Source organism: Salmo salar, unplaced genomic scaffold, assembly GCF_965601325.2.
Source record: "Salmo salar unplaced genomic scaffold, fSalSal1 ptg000071l, whole genome shotgun sequence".
Classification (NCBI taxonomy): Eukaryota; Metazoa; Chordata; class Actinopteri; order Salmoniformes; family Salmonidae; genus Salmo; species Salmo salar.
Window position 1 is genome coordinate 123,052 of NW_027675314.1, and position 23,395 is coordinate 146,446.

Genomic DNA, 23,395 nt, shown 5'->3' on the forward strand with positions numbered 1-23,395 from the left:
CTCTATATAATATAGATTGTTAAAACACAGTCTCTATGATGGTTAAAACACAGTCTCTATATAATATAGATGGTTAAAAAACGGTCTCTATATAATATAGATGATTAAAACACAGTCTCTATGATGGTTAAAACACAGTCTCTATATAATATAGATGGTTAAAACACAGTCTCTATATAATATAGATGATTAAAACACAGTCTCTATATAATATAGATGATTAAACACAATCTCTATATAATATAGATGGTTAAAACACCGTCTCTATATAATATAGATGGTTAAAACACAGTCTCTATATAATATAGATGGTTAAAACACAGTCTCTATATAATATAGATGATTAAAACACAGTCTCTATATAATATAGATGGTAAAAACACAGTCTCTATGATGGTTAAAACACAGGCTCTAAATAATATAGATGGTTAAAACACAGTCTCTATATAATATAGATGGTTAATACACAGTCTCTCTATAATATAGATGGTTAAAACACAGTCTCTATGATGGTTAAAACACAGCCTCTATGATGGTTAAAACACAGTCTCTATATAATATAGGTGGTTAAAACACAGTCTCTATATAATATAGATGGTTAAAACACAGTCTCCATGATGGTTAAAACACAGTCTCTATGATGGTTAAAACACAGTCTCTATGATGGTTAAAACACAGTCTCTAAATAATATAGATGGTTAAAACACAGTCTCTATGATGGTTAAAACACAGTCTCTATATAATATAGATGGTTAAAACACAGTCTCTATATAATATAGATGGTTAAAACACAGTCTCTATATAATATAGATGATTAAAACACAGTCTCTATGTAATATAGATGGTAAAAACACAGTCTCTATGATGGTTAAAACACAGTCTCTATATAATATAGATGGTTAAAACACAGTCTCTATATAATAGAGATGATTAAAACACAGTCTCTATATAATATAGATGGTTAAAACACAGTCTCTATGATGGTTAAAACACAGTCTCTATATAATATAGATGGTTAAAACACAGTCTCTATATAATATAGATGGTTAAAACACAGTCTATATATAATATAGATGGTTAAACCACAGTCTCTATGATGGTTAAAACACAGTCTCTATATAATATAGATGATTAAATCACAGTCTCTATATAATATAGATGGTTAAAACACAGTCTCTATATAATATAGATGGTTAAAACACAGTCTCTATATAATATAGATGGTTAAAACACAGTCTCTATATAATATAGATGGTTAAACACAGTCTCTATATAATATAGATGGTTAAACACAGTCTCTATATAATATAGATGGTTAAAACACAGTCTCTATATAATATAGATGATTAAAACACAGTCTCTATGATGGTTCAAACACAGTCTCTATGATGGTTAAAACACAGTCTCTATGATGGTTAAAACACAGTCTCTAATATAATATAGATGGTTAAAACACAGTCTCTATATAATATAGATGGTTAAAACACAGTCTCTATATAATATAGATGGTTAAAACACAGTCTCTATATAATATAGATGATTAAAACACAGTCTCTATATAATATTGATGGTTAAAACACAGTCTCTATATAATATAGATTGTTAAAACACAGTCTCTATGATGGTTAAAACACAGTCTCTATATAATATAGATGGTTAAAAAACGGTCTCTATATAATATAGATGATTAAAACACAGTCTCTATGATGGTTAAAACACAGTCTCTATATAATATAGATGGTTAAAACACAGTCTCTATATAATATAGATGATTAAAACACAGTCTCTATATAATATAGATGATTAAACACAATCTCTATATAATATAGATGGTTAAAACACCGTCTCTATATAATATAGATGGTTAAAACACAGTCTCTATATAATATAGATGGTTAAAACACAGTCTCTATATAATATAGATGATTAAAACACAGTCTCTATATAATATAGATGGTAAAAACACAGTCTCTATGATGGTTAAAACACAGGCTCTAAATAATATAGATGGTTAAAACACAGTCTCTATATAATATAGATGGTTAATACACAGTCTCTCTATAATATAGATGGTTAAAACACAGTCTCTATGATGGTTAAAACACAGCCTCTATGATGGTTAAAACACAGTCTCTATATAATATAGGTGGTTAAAACACAGTCTCTATATAATATAGATGGTTAAAACACAGTCTCCATGATGGTTAAAACACAGTCTCTATGATGGTTAAAACACAGTCTCTATGATGGTTAAAACACAGTCTCTAAATAATATAGATGGTTAAAACACAGTCTCTATGATGGTTAAAACACAGTCTCTATATAATATAGATGGTTAAAACACAGTCTCTATATAATATAGATGGTTAAAACACAGTCTCTATATAATATAGATGATTAAAACACAGTCTCTATGTAATATAGATGGTAAAAACACAGTCTCTATGATGGTTAAAACACAGTCTCTATATAATATAGATGGTTAAAACACAGTCTCTATATAATATAGATGGTTAATACACAGTCTCTCTATAATATAGATGGTTAAAACACAGTCTCTATGATGGTTAAAACACAGTCTCTATGATGGTTAAAACACAGTCTCTATATAATATAGGTGGTTAAAACACAGTCTCTATATAATATAGATGGTTAAAACACAGTCTCCATGATGGTTAAAACACAGTCTCTATGATGGTTAAAACACAGTCTCTAAATAATATAGATGGTTAAAACACAGTCTCTATATAATATAGATGGTTAAAACACAGTCTCTATGATGGTTAAAACACAGTCTCTATATAATATAGATGGTTAAAACACAGTCTCTATATAATATAGATGGTTAAAACACAGTCTCTATATAATAGAGATGATTAAAACACAGTCTCTATATAATATAGATGGTTAAAACACAGTCTCTATGATGGTTAAAACACAGTCTCTATATAATATAGATGGTTAAAACACAGTCTCTATATAATATAGATGGTTAAAACACAGTCTCTATATAATATAGATGGTTAAACCACAGTCTCTATGATGGTTAAAACACAGTCTCTATATAATATAGATGATTAAAACACAGTCTCTATATAATATAGATGGTTAAAACACAGTCTCTATATAATATAGATGGTTAAAACACAGTCTCTATATAATATAGATGGTTAAAACACAGTCTCTATATAATATAGATGGTTAAACACAGTCTCTATATAATATAGATGGTTAAACACAGTCTCTATATAATATAGATGGTTAAAACACAGTCTCTATATAATATAGATGATTAAAACACAGTCTCTATGATGGTTCAAACACAGTCTCTATGATGGTTAAAACACAGTCTCTATGATGGTTAAAACACAGTCTCTAATATAATATAGATGGTTAAAACACAGTCTCTATATAATATAGATGGTTAAAACACAGTCTCTATATAATATAGATGGTTAAAACACAGTCTCTATATAATATTGATGGTTAAAACACAGTCTCTATATAATATAGATTGTTAAAACACAGTCTCTATGATGGTTAAAACACAGTCTCTATATAATATAGATGGTTAAAAAACAGTCTCTATATAATATAGATGATTAAAACACAGTCTCTATGATGGTTAAAACACAGTCTCTATATAATATAGATGGTTAAAACACAGTCTCTATATAATATTGATGGTTAAAACACAGTCTCTATATAATATAGATTGTTAAAACACAGTCTCTATGATGGTTAAAACACAGTCTATATATAATATAGATGATTAAAACACAGTCTCTATATAATATAGATGGTAAAAACACAGTCTCTATGATGGTTAAAACACAGGCTCTATATAATATAGATGGTTAAAACACAGTCTCTATATAATATAGATGGTTAATACACAGTCTCTCTATAATATAGATGGTTAAAACACAGTCTCTATGATGGTTAAAACACAGCCTCTATGATGGTTAAAACACAGTCTCTATATAATATAGGTGGTTAAAACACAGTCTCTATATAATATAGATGGTTAAAACACAGTCTCCATGATGGTTAAAACACAGTCTCTATGATGGTTAAAACACAGTCTCTATGATGGTTAAAACACAGTCTCTAAATAATATAGATGGTTAAAACACAGTCTCTATGATGGTTAAAACACAGTCTCTATATAATATAGATGGTTAAAACACAGTCTCTATATAATATAGATGGTTAAAACACAGTCTCTATATAATATAGATGATTAAAACACAGTCTCTATGTAATATAGATGGTAAAAACACAGTCTCTATGATGGTTAAAACACAGTCTCTATATAATATAGATGGTTAAAACACAGTCTCTATATAATATAGATGGTTAATACACAGTCTCTCTATAATATAGATGGTTAAAACACAGTCTCTATGATGGTTAAAACACAGTCTCTATGATGGTTAAAACACAGTCTCTATATAATATAGGTGGTTAAAACACAGTCTCTATATAATATAGATGGTTAAAACACAGTCTCCATGATGGTTAAAACACAGTCTCTATGATGGTTAAAACACAGTCTCTAAATAATATAGATGGTTAAAACACAGTCTCTATATAATATAGATGGTTAAAACACAGTCTCTATGATGGTTAAAACACAGTCTCTATATAATATAGATGGTTAAAACACAGTCTCTATATAATATAGATGGTTAAAACACAGTCTCTATATAATAGAGATGATTAAAACACAGTCTCTATATAATATAGATGGTTAAAACACAGTCTCTATGATGGTTAAAACACAGTCTCTATATAATATAGATGGTTAAAACACAGTCTCTATATAATATAGATGGTTAAAACACAGTCTCTATATAATATAGATGGTTAAACCACAGTCTCTATGATGGTTAAAACACAGTCTCTATATAATATAGATGATTAAAACACAGTCTCTATATAATATAGATGGTTAAAACACAGTCTCTATATAATATAGATGGTTAAAACACAGTCTCTATATAATATAGATGGTTAAAACACAGTCTCTATATAATATAGATGGTTAAACACAGTCTCTATATAATATAGATGGTTAAACACAGTCTCTATATAATATAGATGGTTAAAACACAGTCTCTATATAATATAGATGATTAAAACACAGTCTCTATGATGGTTCAAACACAGTCTCTATGATGGTTAAAACACAGTCTCTATGATGGTTAAAACACAGTCTCTAATATAATATAGATGGTTAAAACACAGTCTCTATATAATATAGATGGTTAAAACACAGTCTCTATATAATATAGATGGTTAAAACACAGTCTCTATATAATATTGATGGTTAAAACACAGTCTCTATATAATATAGATTGTTAAAACACAGTCTCTATGATGGTTAAAACACAGTCTCTATATAATATAGATGGTTAAAAAACAGTCTCTATATAATATAGATGATTAAAACACAGTCTCTATGATGGTTAAAACACAGTCTCTATATAATATAGATGGTTAAAACACAGTCTCTATATAATATTGATGGTTAAAACACAGTCTCTATATAATATAGATTGTTAAAACACAGTCTCTATGATGGTTAAAACACAGTCTATAGATAATATAGATGATTAAAACACAGTCTCTATATAATATAGATGATTAAAACACAGTCTCTATGATGGTTAAAACACAGTCTCTATATAATATAGATGGTTAAAACACAGTCTCTATATAATATTGATGGTTAAAACACAGTCTCTATATAATATAGATTGTTAAAACACAGTCTCTATGATGGTTAAAACACAGTCTATATATAATATAGATGATTAAAACACAGTCTCTATATAATATAGATGGTAAAAACACAGTCTCTATGATGGTTAAAACACAGGCTCTATATAATATAGATGGTTAAAACACAGTCTCTATATAATATAGATGGTTAATACACAGTCTCTCTATAATATAGATGGTTAAAACACAGTCTCTATGATGGTTAAAACACAGCCTCTATGATGGTTAAAACACAGTCTCTATATAATATAGGTGGTTAAAACACAGTCTCTATATAATATAGATGGTTAAAACACAGTCTCCATGATGGTTAAAACACAGTCTCTATGATGGTTAAAACACAGTCTCTATGATGGTTAAAACACAGTCTCTAAATAATATAGATGGTTAAAACACAGTCTCTATGATGGTTAAAACACAGTCTCTATATAATATAGATGGTTAAAACACAGTCTCTATATAATATAGATGGTTAAAACACAGTCTCTATATAATATAGATGATTAAAACACAGTCTCTATGTAATATAGATGGTAAAAACACAGTCTCTATGATGGTTAAAACACAGTCTCTATATAATATAGATGGTTAAAACACAGTCTCTATATAATATAGATGGTTAATACACAGTCTCTCTATAATATAGATGGTTAAAACACAGTCTCTATGATGGTTAAAACACAGTCTCTATGATGGTTAAAACACTGTCTCTATATAATATAGGTGGTTAAAACACAGTCTCTATATAATATAGATGGTTAAAACACAGTCTCCATGATGGTTAAAACACAGTCTCTATGATGGTTAAAACACAGTCTCTAAATAATATAGATGGTTAAAACACAGTCTCTATATAATATAGATGGTTAAAACACAGTCTCTATGATGGTTAAAACACAGTCTCTATATAATATAGATGGTTAAAACACAGTCTCTATATAATATAGATGGTTAAAACACAGTCTCTATATAATAGAGATGATTAAAACACAGTCTCTATATAATATAGATGGTTAAAACACAGTCTCTATGATGGTTAAAACACAGTCTCTATATAATATAGATGGTTAAAACACAGTCTCTATATAATATAGATGGTTAAAACACAGTCTCTATATAATATAGATGGTTAAACCACAGTCTCTATGATGGTTAAAACACAGTCTCTATATAATATAGATGATTAAAACACAGTCTCTATATAATATAGATGGTTAAAACACAGTCTCTATATAATATAGATGGTTAAAACACAGTCTCTATGATGGTTAAAACACAGTCTCTATGATGGTTAAAACACAGTCTCTAAATAATATAGATGGTTAAAACACAGTCTCTATATAATATAGATGGTTAAAACACAGTCTCTATGATGGTTAAAACACAGTCTCTATATAATATAGATGGTTAAAACACAGTCTCTATATAATATAGATGGTTAAAACACAGTCTCTATATAATAGAGATGATTAAAACACAGTCTCTATATAATATAGATGGTTAAAACACAGTCTCTATGATGGTTAAAACACAGTCTCTATATAATATAGATGGTTAAAACACAGTCTCTATATAATATAGATGGTTAAAACACAGTCTCTATATAATATAGATGGTTAAACCACAGTCTCTATGATGGTTAAAACACAGTCTCTATATAATATAGATGATTAAAACACAGTCTCTATATAATATAGATGGTTAAAACACAGTCTCTATATAATATAGATGGTTAAAACACAGTCTCTATATAATATAGATGGTTAAAACACAGTCTCTATATAATATAGATGGTTAAACACAGTCTCTATATAATATAGATGGTTAAACACAGTCTCTATATAATATAGATGGTTAAAACACAGTCTCTATATAATATAGATGATTAAAACACAGTCTCTATGATGGTTCAAACACAGTCTCTATGATGGTTAAAACACAGTCTCTATGATGGTTAAAACACAGTCTCTAATATAATATAGATGGTTAAAACACAGTCTCTATATAATATAGATGGTTAAAACACAGTCTCTATATAATATTGATGGTTAAAACACAGTCTCTATATAATATAGATTGTTAAAACACAGTCTCTATGATGGTTAAAACACAGTCTCTATATAATATAGATGGTTAAAAAACAGTCTCTATATAATATAGATGATTAAAACACAGTCTCTATGATGGTTAAAACACAGTCTCTATATAATATAGATGGTTAAAACACAGTCTCTATATAATATTGATGGTTAAAACACAGTCTCTATATAATATAGATTGTTAAAACACAGTCTCTATGATGGTTAAAACACAGTCTATATATAATATAGATGATTAAAACACAGTCTCTATATAATATAGATGATTAAAACACAGTCTCTATGATGGTTAAAACACAGTCTCTATATAATATAGATGGTTAAAACACAGTCTCTATATAATATTGATGGTTAAAACACAGTCTCTATATAATATAGATTGTTAAAACACAGTCTCTATGATGGTTAAAACACAGTCTATATATAATATAGATGATTAAAACACAGTCTCTATATAATATAGATGGTAAAAACACAGTCTCTATGATGGTTAAAACACAGGCTCTATATAATATAGATGGTTAAAACACAGTCTCTATATAATATAGATGGTTAATACACAGTCTCTCTATAATATAGATGGTTAAAACACAGTCTCTATGATGGTTAAAACACAGCCTCTATGATGGTTAAAACACAGTCTCTATATAATATAGGTGGTTAAAACACAGTCTCTATATAATATAGATGGTTAAAACACAGTCTCCATGATGGTTAAAACACAGTCTCTATGATGGTTAAAACACAGTCTCTATGATGGTTAAAACACAGTCTCTAAATAATATAGATGGTTAAAACACAGTCTCTATGATGGTTAAAACACAGTCTCTATATAATATAGATGGTTAAAACACAGTCTCTATATAATATAGATGGTTAAAACACAGTCTCTATATAATATAGATGATTAAAACACAGTCTCTATGTAATATAGATGGTAAAAACACAGTCTCTATGATGGTTAAAACACAGTCTCTATATAATATAGATGGTTAAAACACAGTCTCTATATAATATAGATGGTTAATACACAGTCTCTCTATAATATAGATGGTTAAAACACAGTCTCTATGATGGTTAAAACACAGTCTCTATGATGGTTAAAACACAGTCTCTATATAATATAGGTGGTTAAAACACAGTCTCTATATAATATAGATGGTTAAAACACAGTCTCCATGATGGTTAAAACACAGTCTCTATGATGGTTAAAACACAGTCTCTATATAATATAGATGGTTAAAACACAGTCTCTATATAATATTGATGGTTAAAACACAGTCTCTATATAATATAGATTGTTAAAACACAGTCTCTATGATGGTTAAAACACAGTCTATATATAATATAGATGATTAAAACACAGTCTCTATATAATATAGATGATTAAAACACAGTCTCTATGATGGTTAAAACACAGTCTCTATATAATATAGATGGTTAAAACACAGTCTCTATATAATATTGATGGTTAAAACACAGTCTCTATATAATATAGATTGTTAAAACACAGTCTCTATGATGGTTAAAACACAGTCTATATATAATATAGATGATTAAAACACAGTCTCTATATAATATAGATGGTAAAAACACAGTCTCTATGATGGTTAAAACACAGGCTCTATATAATATAGATGGTTAAAACACAGTCTCTATATAATATAGGTGGTTAAAACACAGTCTCTATATAATATAGATGGTTAAAACACAGTCTCCATGATGGTTAAAACACAGTCTCTATGATGGTTAAAACACAGTCTCTATGATGGTTAAAACACAGTCTCTAAATAATATAGATGGTTAAAACACAGTCTCTATGATGGTTAAAACACAGTCTCTATATAATATAGATGGTTAAAACACAGTCTCTATATAATATAGATGGTTAAAACACAGTCTCTATATAATATAGATGATTAAAACACAGTCTCTATGTAATATAGATGGTAAAAACACAGTCTCTATGATGGTTAAAACACAGTCTCTATATAATATAGATGGTTAAAACACAGTCTCTATATAATATAGATGGTTAATACACAGTCTCTCTATAATATAGATGGTTAAAACACAGTCTCTATGATGGTTAAAACACAGTCTCTATGATGGTTAAAACACAGTCTCTATATAATATAGGTGGTTAAAACACAGTCTCTATATAATATAGATGGTTAAAACACAGTCTCCATGATGGTTAAAACACAGTCTCTATGATGGTTAAAACACAGTCTCTATATAATATAGATGGTTAAAACACAGTCTCTATATAATATTGATGGTTAAAACACAGTCTCTATATAATATAGATTGTTAAAACACAGTCTCTATGATGGTTAAAACACAGTCTATATATAATATAGATGATTAAAACACAGTCTCTATATAATATAGATGATTAAAACACAGTCTCTATGATGGTTAAAACACAGTCTCTATATAATATAGATGGTTAAAACACAGTCTCTATATAATATTGATGGTTAAAACACAGTCTCTATATAATATAGATTGTTAAAACACAGTCTCTATGATGGTTAAAACACAGTCTATATATAATATAGATGATTAAAACACAGTCTCTATATAATATAGATGGTAAAAACACAGTCTCTATGATGGTTAAAACACAGGCTCTATATAATATAGATGGTTAAAACACAGTCTCTATATAATATAGGTGGTTAAAACACAGTCTCTATATAATATAGATGGTTAAAACACAGTCTCCATGATGGTTAAAACACAGTCTCTATGATGGTTAAAACACAGTCTCTATGATGGTTAAAACACAGTCTCTAAATAATATAGATGGTTAAAACACAGTCTCTATGATGGTTAAAACACAGTCTCTATATAATATAGATGGTTAAAACACAGTCTCTATATAATATAGATGGTTAAAACACAGTCTCTATATAATATAGATGATTAAAACACAGTCTCTATGTAATATAGATGGTAAAAACACAGTCTCTATGATGGTTAAAACACAGTCTCTATATAATATAGATGGTTAAAACACAGTCTCTATATAATATAGATGGTTAATACACAGTCTCTCTATAATATAGATGGTTAAAACACAGTCTCTATGATGGTTAAAACACAGTCTCTATGATGGTTAAAACACAGTCTCTATATAATATAGGTGGTTAAAACACAGTCTCTATATAATATAGATGGTTAAAACACAGTCTCCATGATGGTTAAAACACAGTCTCTATGATGGTTAAAACACAGTCTCTAAATAATATAGATGGTTAAAACACAGTCTCTATATAATATAGATGGTTAAAACACAGTCTCTATGATGGTTAAAACACAGTCTCTATATAATATAGATGGTTAAAACACAGTCTCTATATAATATAGATGGTTAAAACACAGTCTCTATATAATAGAGATGATTAAAACACAGTCTCTATATAATATAGATGGTTAAAACACAGTCTCTATGATGGTTAAAACACAGTCTCTATATAATATAGATGGTTAAAACACAGTCTCTATATAATATAGATGGTTAAAACACAGTCTCTATATAATATAGATGGTTAAACCACAGTCTCTATGATGGTTAAAACACAGTCTCTATATAATATAGATGATTAAAACACAGTCTCTATATAATATAGATGGTTAAAACACAGTCTCTATATAATATAGATGGTTAAAACACAGTCTCTATATAATATAGATGGTTAAAACACAGTCTCTATATAATATAGATGGTTAAACACAGTCTCTATATAATATAGATGGTTAAACACAGTCTCTATATAATATAGATGGTTAAAACACAGTCTCTATATAATATAGATGATTAAAACACAGTCTCTATGATGGTTCAAACACAGTCTCTATGATGGTTAAAACACAGTCTCTATGATGGTTAAAACACAGTCTCTAATATAATATAGATGGTTAAAACACAGTCTCTATATAATATAGATGGTTAAAACACAGTCTCTATATAATATAGATGGTTAAAACACAGTCTCTATATAATATTGATGGTTAAAACACAGTCTCTATATAATATAGATTGTTAAAACACAGTCTCTATGATGGTTAAAACACAGTCTCTATATAATATAGATGGTTAAAAAACAGTCTCTATATAATATAGATGATTAAAACACAGTCTCTATGATGGTTAAAACACAGTCTCTATATAATATAGATGGTTAAAACACAGTCTCTATATAATATTGATGGTTAAAACACAGTCTCTATATAATATAGATTGTTAAAACACAGTCTCTATGATGGTTAAAACACAGTCTATATATAATATAGATGATTAAAACACAGTCTCTATATAATATAGATGATTAAACACAATCTCTATATAATATAGATGGTTAAAACACAGTCTCTATATAATATAGATGGTTAAAACACCGTCTCTATATAATATAGATGATTAAAACACAGTCTCTATATAATATAGATGATTAAACACAATCTCTATATAATATAGATGGTTAAAACACCGTCACTATATAATATAGATGGTTAAAACACAGTCTCTATATAATATAGATGGTTAAAACACAGTCTCTATATAATATAGATGATTAAAACACAGTCTCTATATAATATAGATGGTAAAAACACAGTCTCTATGATGGTTAAAACACAGTCTCTATATAATATAGATGGTTAAAACACAGTCTCTATATAATATAGATGGTTAATACACAGTCTATCTATAATATAGATGGTTAAAACACAGTCTCTATGATGGTTAAAACACAGTCTCTATGATGGTTAAAACACAGTCTCTATATAATATAGGGGGTTAAAACACAGTCTCTATATAATATAGATGGTTAAAACACAGTCTCCATGATGGTTAAAACACAGTCTCTATGATGGTTAAAACACAGTCTCTATGATGGTTAAAACACAGTCTCTAAATAATATAGATGGTTAAAACACAGTCTCTATATAATATAGATGGTTAAAACACAGTCTCTATGATGGTTAAAACACAGTCTCTATATAATATAGATGGTTAAAACACAGTCTCTATATAATATAGATGGTTAAAACACAGTCTCTATATAATAGAGATGATTAAAACACAGTCTCTATATAATATAGATGGTTAAAACACAGTCTCTATGATGGTTAAAACACAGTCTCTATATAATATAGATGGTTAAAACACAGTCTCTATATAATATAGATGGTTAAAACACAGTCTCTATATAATATAGATGGTTAAACCACAGTCTCTATGATGGTTAAAACACAGTCTCTATATAATATAGATGATTAAAACACAGTCTCTATATAATATAGATGGTTAAAACACAGTCTCTATATAATATAGATGGTTAAAACACAGTCTCTATATAATATAGATGGTTAAAACACAGTCTCTATATAATATAGATGGTTAAACACAGTCTCTATATAATATAGATGGTTAAACACAGACTCTATATAATATAGATGGTTAAAACACAGTCTCTATATAATATAGATGATTAAAACACAGTCTCTATGATGGTTCAAACACAGTCTCTATGATGGTTAAAACACAGTCTCTATGATGGTTAAAACACAGTCTCTAATATAATATAGATGGTTAAAACACAGTCTCTATATAATATAGATGGTTAAAACACAGTCTCTATATAATATAGATGGTTAAAACACAGTCTCTATATAATATAGATGATTAAAACACAGTCTCTATATAATATTGATGGTTAAAACACAGTCTCTATATAATATAGATTGTTAAAACACAGTCTCTATGATGGTTAAAACACAGTCTCTATATAATATAGATGGTTAAAAAACGGTCTCTATATAATATAGATGATTAAAACACAGTCTCTATGATGGTTAAAACACAGTCTCTATATAATATAGATGGTTAAAACACAGTCTCTATATAATATAGATGATTAAAACACAGTCTCTATATAATATAGATGATTAAACACAATCTCTATATAATATAGATGGTTAAAACACCGTCTCTATATAATATAGATGGTTAAAACACAGTCTCTATATAATATAGATGGTTAAAACACAGTCTCTATATAATATAGATGATTAAAACACAGTCTCTATATAATATAGATGGTAAAAACACAGTCTCTATGATGGTTAAAACACAGGCTCTATATAATATAGATGGTTAAAACACAGTCTCTATATAATATAGATGGTTAATACACAGTCTCTCTATAATATAGATGGTTAAAACACAGTCTCTATGATGGTTAAAACACAGCCTCTATGATGGTTAAAACACAGTCTCTATATAATATAGGTGGTTAAAACACAGTCTCTATATAATATAGATGGTTAAAACACAGTCTCCATGATGGTTAAAACACAGTCTCTATGATGGTTAAAACACAGTCTCTATGATGGTTAAAACACAGTCTCTAAATAATATAGATGGTTAAAACACAGTCTCTATGATGGTTAAAACACAGTCTCTATATAATATAGATGGTTAAAACACAGTCTCTATATAATATAGATGATTAAAACACAGTCTCTATATAATATAGATGGTTAAAACACAGTCTCTATATAATATAGATGGTTAAAACACAGTCTCTATATAATATAGATGGTTAAAACACAGTCTCTATATAATATAGATGGTTAAACACAGTCTCTATATAATATAGATGGTTAAACACAGTCTCTATATAATATAGATGGTTAAAACACAGTCTCTATATAATATAGATGATTAAAACACAGTCTCTATGATGGTTCAAACACAGTCTCTATGATGGTTAAAACACAGTCTCTATGATGGTTAAAACACAGTCTCTAATATAATATAGATGGTTAAAACACAGTCTCTATATAATATAGATGGTTAAAACACAGTCTCTATATAATATAGATGGTTAAAACACAGTCTCTATGATGGTTAAAACACAGTCTCTATGATGGTTAAAACACAGTCTCTATATAATATAGGTGGTTAAAACACAGTCTCTATATAATATAGATGGTTAAAACACAGTCTCCATGATGGTTAAAACACAGTCTCTATGATGGTTAAAACACAGTCTCTAAATAATATAGATGGTTAAAACACAGTCTCTATATAATATAGATGGTTAAAACACAGTCTCTATGATGGTTAAAACACAGTCTCTATATAATATAGATGGTTAAAACACAGTCTCTATATAATATAGATGGTTAAAACACAGTCTCTATATAATAGAGATGATTAAAACACAGTCTCTATATAATATAGATGGTTAAAACACAGTCTCTATGATGGTTAAAACACAGTCTCTATATAATATAGATGGTTAAAACACAGTCTCTATATAATATAGATGGTTAAAACACAGTCTCTATATAATATAGATGGTTAAACCACAGTCTCTATGATGGTTAAAACACAGTCTCTATATAATATAGATGATTAAAACACAGTCTCTATATAATATAGATGGTTAAAACACAGTCTCTATATAATATAGATGGTTAAAACACAGTCTCTATATAATATAGATGGTTAAAACACAGTCTCTATATAATATAGATGGTTAAACACAGTCTCTATATAATATAGATGGTTAAACACAGTCTCTATATAATATAGATGGTTAAAACACAGTCTCTATATAATATAGATGATTAAAACACAGTCTCTATGATGGTTCAAACACAGTCTCTATGATGGTTAAAACACAGTCTCTATGATGGTTAAAACACAGTCTCTAATATAATATAGATGGTTAAAACACAGTCTCTATATAATATAGATGGTTAAAACACAGTCTCTATATAATATAGATGGTTAAAACACAGTCTCTATATAATATTGATGGTTAAAACACAGTCTCTATATAATATAGATTGTTAAAACACAGTCTCTATGATGGTTAAAACACAGTCTCTATATAATATAGATGGTTAAAAAACAGTCTCTATATAATATAGATGATTAAAACACAGTCTCTATGATGGTTAAAACACAGTCTCTATATAATATAGATGGTTAAAACACAGTCTCTATATAATATTGATGGTTAAAACACAGTCTCTATATAATATAGATTGTTAAAACACAGTCTCTATGATGGTTAAAACACAGTCTATATATAATATAGATGATTAAAACACAGTCTCTATATAATATAGATGATTAAACACAATCTCTATATAATATAGATGGTTAAAACACAGTCTCTATATAATATAGATGGTTAAAACACCGTCTCTATATAATATAGATGATTAAAACACAGTCTCTATATAATATAGATGATTAAACACAATCTCTATATAATATAGATGGTTAAAACACCGTCACTATATAATATAGATGGTTAAAACACAGTCTCTATATAATATAGATGGTTAAAACACAGTCTCTATATAATATAGATGATTAAAACACAGTCTCTATATAATATAGATGGTAAAAACACAGTCTCTATGATGGTTAAAACACAGTCTCTATATAATATAGATGGTTAAAACACAGTCTCTATATAATATAGATGGTTAATACACAGTCTATCTATAATATAGATGGTTAAAACACAGTCTCTATGATGGTTAAAACACAGTCTCTATGATGGTTAAAACACAGTCTCTATATAATATAGGGGGTTAAAACACAGTCTCTATATAATATAGATGGTTAAAACACAGTCTCCATGATGGTTAAAACACAGTCTCTATGATGGTTAAAACACAGTCTCTATGATGGTTAAAACACAGTCTCTAAATAATATAGATGGTTAAAACACAGTCTCTATATAATATAGATGGTTAAAACACAGTCTCTATGATGGTTAAAACACAGTCTCTATATAATATAGATGGTTAAAACACAGTCTCTATATAATATAGATGGTTAAAACACAGTCTCTATATAATAGAGATGATTAAAACACAGTCTCTATATAATATAGATGGTTAAAACACAGTCTCTATGATGGTTAAAACACAGTCTCTATATAATATAGATGGTTAAAACACAGTCTCTATATAATATAGATGGTTAAAACACAGTCTCTATATAATATAGATGGTTAAACCACAGTCTCTATGATGGTTAAAACACAGTCTCTATATAATATAGATGATTAAAACACAGTCTCTATATAATATAGATGGTTAAAACACAGTCTCTATATAATATAGATGGTTAAAACACAGTCTCTATATAATATAGATGGTTAAAACACAGTCTCTATATAATATAGATGGTTAAACACAGTCTCTATATAATATAGATGGTTAAACACAGACTCTATATAATATAGATGGTTAAAACACAGTCTCTATATAATATAGATGATTAAAACACAGTCTCTATGATGGTTCAAACACAGTCTCTATGATGGTTAAAACACAGTCTCTATGATGGTTAAAACACAGTCTCTAATATAATATAGATGGTTAAAACACAGTCTCTATATAATATAGATGGTTAAAACACAGTCTCTATATAATATAGATGGTTAAAACACAGTCTCTATATAATATAGATGATTAAAACACAGTCTCTATATAATATTGATGGTTAAAACACAGTCTCTATATAATATAGATTGTTAAAACACAGTCTCTATGATGGTTAAAACACAGTCTCTATATAATATAGATGGTTAAAAAACGGTCTCTATATAATATAGATGATTAAAACACAGTCTCTATGATGGTTAAAACACAGTCTCTATATAATATAGATGGTTAAAACACAGTCTCTATATAATATAGATGATTAAAACACAGTCTCTATATAATATAGATGATTAAACACAATCTCTATATAATATAGATGGTTAAAACACCGTCTCTATATAATATAGATGGTTAAAACACAGTCTCTATATAATATAGATGGTTAAAACACAGTCTCTATATAATATAGATGATTAAAACACAGTCTCTATATAATATAGATGGTAAAAACACAGTCTCTATGATGGTTAAAACACAGGCTCTATATAATATAGATGGTTAAAACACAGTCTCTATATAATATAGATGGTTAATACACAGTCTCTCTATAATATAGATGGTTAAAACACAGTCTCTATGATGGTTAAAACACAGCCTCTATGATGGTTAAAACACAGTCTCTATATAATATAGGTGGTTAAAACACAGTCTCTATATAATATAGATGGTTAAAACACAGTCTCCATGATGGTTAAAACACAGTCTCTATGATGGTTAAAACACAGTCTCTATGATGGTTAAAACACAGTCTCTAAATAATATAGATGGTTAAAACACAGTCTCTATGATGGTTAAAACACAGTCTCTATATAATATAGATGGTTAAAACACAGTCTCTATATAATATAGATGATTAAAACACAGTCTCTATATAATATAGATGGTTAAAACACAGTCTCTATATAATATAGATGGTTAAAACACAGTCTCTATATAATATAGATGGTTAAAACACAGTCTCTATATAATATAGATGGTTAAACACAGTCTCTATATAATATAGATGGTTAAACACAGTCTCTATATAATATAGATGGTTAAAACACAGTCTCTATATAATATAGATGATTAAAACACAGTCTCTATGATGGTTCAAACACAGTCTCTATGATGGTTAAAACACAGTCTCTATGATGGTTAAAACACAGTCTCTAATATAATATAGATGGTTAAAACACAGTCTCTATATAATATAGATGGTTAAAACACAGTCTCTATATAATATAGATGGTTAAAACACAGTCTCTATATAATATAGATGATTAAAACACAGTCTCTATATAATATTGATGGTTAAAACACAGTCTCTATATAATATAGATTGTTAAAACACAGTCTCTATGATGGTTAAAACACAGTCTCTATATAATATAGATGGTTAAAAAACGGTCTCTATATAATATAGATGATTAAAACACAGTCTCTATGATGGTTAAAACACAGTCTCTATATAATATAGATGGTTAAAACACAGTCTCTATATAATATAGATGATTAAAACACAGTCTCTATATAATATAGATGATTAAACACAATCTCTATATAATATAGATGGTTAAAACACCGTCTCTATATAATATAGATGGTTAAAACACAGTCTCTATATAATATAGATGGTTAAAACACAGTCTCTATATAATATAGATGATTAAAACACAGTCTCTATATAATATAGATGGTAAAAACACAGTCTCTATGATGGTTAAAACACAGGCTCTATATAATATAGATGGTTAAAACACAGTCTCTATATAATATAGATGGTTAATACACAGTCTCTCTATAATATAGATGGTTAAAACACAGTCTCTATGATGGTTAAAACACAGCCTCTATGATGGTTAAAACACAGTCTCTATATAATATAGGTGGTTAAAACACAGTCTCTATATAATATAGATGATTAAAACACAGTCTCTAAATAATATAGATGGTTAAAACACAGTCTCTATGATGGTTAAAACACAGTCTCTATATAATATAGATGGTTAAAACACAGTCTCTATATAATATTGACGGTTAAAACACAGTCTCTATATAATATAGATTGTTAAAACACAGTCTCTATGATGGTTAAAACACAGTCTATATATAATATAGATGATTAAAACACAGTCTCTATATAATATAGATGGTTAAAACACCGTCTCTATATAATATAGATGATTAAAACACAGTCTCTATATAATATAGATGGTAAAAACACAGTCTCTATGATGGTTAAAACACAGTCTCTATATAATATAGATGGTTAAAACACAGTCTCTATATAATATAGATGGTTAAAACACAGTCTCTATGATGGTTAAAACACAGTCTCTATATAATATAGATGGTTAAAACACAGTCTCTATATAATATAGATGGTTAAAACACAGTCTCTATGATGGTTAAAACACAGTCTCTATGATGGTTAAAACACAGTCTCTATATAATATAGGTGGTTAAAACACAGTCTCTATATAATATAGATGGTTAAAACACAGTCTCTATATAATATAGATGGTTAAAACACAGTCTCTATATAATATAGATGGTTAAAACACAGTCTCTATATAATATAGATGGTTAAAACACAGTCTCTATATAATATAGATGGTTAAAACACAGTCTCTATATAATATAGATGGTTAAAACACAGTCTCTATGATGGTTAAAACACAGTCTCTATGATGGTTAAAACACAGTCTCTATATAATATAGATGGTTAAAACACAGTCTATATATAATATAGATGATTAAAACACAGTCTCTATATAATATAGATGGATAAAACACTGTCTCTATATAATATAGATGATTAAAACACAGTCTCTATATAATATAGATGATTAAAACACAATCTCTATATAATATAGATGGTTAAAACACAGTCTCTATATAATATAGATGGTTAAAACAGTCTCTAATAAATATAGATGATTAAAACACAGTCTCTATATAATATAGATGGTTAAAACACAGTCTCTGTGATGGTTAAAACACAGTCTCTATATAATATAGATGGTTAAAACACAGTCTCTATATAATATAGATGGATAAAACACAGTCTCTATATAATATAGATGGTTAAAACACAGTCTCTATATAATATAGATGGTTAAAACACAGTCTCTATATAATATAGATGGTTAAAACACAGTCTCTATATAATATAGATGGTTAAAACACAGTCTCTATATAATATAGATGGTTAAAACACAGTCTCTAGATAATATACATAAACACAGTCTCTATATAATATAGATTGTTAAAACACAGTCTCTATATAATATAGATGGTTAAAACACAGTCTCTATATAATATAGATGGTTAAAACACAGTCTCTATATAATATAGATGGTTAAAACACAGTCTCTATACAATATAGATGGTTAAAACACAGTCTCTATATAATATAGATGGTTAAAACACAGTCTCTATGATGGTTAAAACACAGTCTCTATATAATATAGATGGTTAAAAAACAGTCTCTATATAATATAGATGGTTAAAACACAGTCTCTATGATGGTTAAAACACAGTCTCTATATAATATAGATGGTTAAAACACAGTCTCTATATAATATAGATGGTTAAAACACAGTCTCTATATAATAGAGATGATTAAAACACAGTCTTTATATAATATAGATGGTTAAAACACAGTCTCTATGATGGTTAAAACACAGTCTCTATATAATATAGATGGTTAAAACACAGTCTCTATATAATATAGATGGTTAAAACACAGTCTCTATATAATATAGATGGTTAAAACACAGTCTCTATGATGGTTAAAACACAGTCTCTATATAATATAGATGATTAAAACACAGTCTCTATATAATATAGATGGTTAAAACACAGTCTCTATATAATATAGATTTTTAAAACACAGTCTATATATAATAGAGATGGTTAAACACAGTCTCTATATAATATAGATGGTTAAACACAGTCTCTATATAATATAGATGGTTAAAACACAGTCTCTATATAATATAGATGATTAAAACACAGTCTCTATGATGGTTAAAACACAGTCTCTATGATCGTTAAAACACAGTCTCTATGATGGTTAAAACACAGTCTCTATGATGGTTAAAACACAGTCTCTATATAATATAGATGGTTAAAACACAGTCTCTAATATAATATAGATGGTTAAAACACAGTCTCTATATAATATAGATGGTTAAAACACAGTCTCTATATAATATAGATGGTTAAAACACGGTCTCTATGATGGTTAAAACACAGTCTCTATATAATATAGATGGTTAAAACACAGTCTCTATGATGGTTAAAACACAGTCTCTATGATGGTTAAAACACAGTCTCTATATAATATAGATGGTTAAAACACAGTCTATATATAATATAGATGATTAAAACACAGTCTCTATATAATATAGATGGATAAAACACTGTCTCTATATAATATAGATGATTAAAACACAGTCTCTATATAATATAGATGATTAAAACACAATCTCTATATAATATAGATGGTTAAAACACAGTCTCTATATAATATAGATGGTTAAAACAGTCTCTAATAAATATAGATGATTAAAACACAGTCTCTATATAATATAGATGGTTAAAACACAGTCTCTATGATGGTTAAAACACAGTCTCTATATAATATAGATGGTTAAAACACAGTCTCTATATAATATAGATGGATAAAACACAGTCTCTATATAATATAGATGGTTAAAACACAGTCTCTATATAATATAGATGGTTAAAACACAGTCTCTATATAATATAGATGGTTAAAACACAGTCTCTATATAATATAGATGGTTAAAACACAGTCTCTATATAATATAGATGGTTAAAACACAGTCTCTAGATAATATACATAAACACAGTCTCTATATAATATAGATTGTTAAAACACAGTCTCTATATAATATAGATGGTTAAAACACAGTCTCTATATAATATAGATGGTTAAAACACAGACTCTATATAATATAGATGGTTAAAACACAGTCTCTATACAATATAGATGGTTAAAACACAGTCTCTATATAATATAGATGGTTAAAACACAGTCTCTATGATGGTTAAAACACAGTCTCTATATAATATAGATGGTTAAAACACAGTCTCTATATAATATAGATGGTTAAAACACAGTCTCTATGATGGTTAAAACACAGTCTCTATATAATATAGATGGTTAAAACACAGTCTCTATATAATATAGATGGTTAAAACACAGTCTCTATATAATAGAGATGATTAAAACACAGTCTTTATATAATATAGATGGTTAAAACACAGTCTCTATGATGGTTAAAACACAGTCTCTATATAATATAGATGGTTAAAACACAGTCTCTATATAATATAGATGGTTAAAACACAGTCTCTATATAATATAGATGGTTAAAACACAGTCTCTATGATGGTTAAAACACAGTCTCTATATAATATAGATGATTAAAACACAGTCTCTATATAATATAGATGGTTAAAACACAGTCTCTATATAATATAGATTTTTAAAACACAGTCTATATATAATAGAGATGGTTAAACACAGTCTCTATATAATATAGATGGTTAAACACAGTCTCTATATAATATAGATGGTTAAAACACAGTCTCTATATAATATAGATGATTAAAACACAGTCTCTATGATGGTTAAAACACAGTCTCTATGATCGTTAAAACACAGTCTCTATGATGGTTAAAACACAGTCTCTATGATGGTTAAAACACAGTCTCTATATAATATAGATGGTTAAAACACAGTCTCTAATATAATATAGATGGTTAAAACACAGTCTCTATATAATATAGATGGTTAAAAAACAGTCTCTATATAATATAGATGGTTAAAACACGGTCTCTATGATGGTTAAAACACAGTCTCTATATAATATAGATGGTTAAAACACAGTCTCTATATAATATAGATGGTTAAAACACAGTCTCTATGATGGTTAAAACACAGTCTCTATATAATATAGATGGTTAAAACATAGTCTCTATATAATATAGATGGTTAAAACACA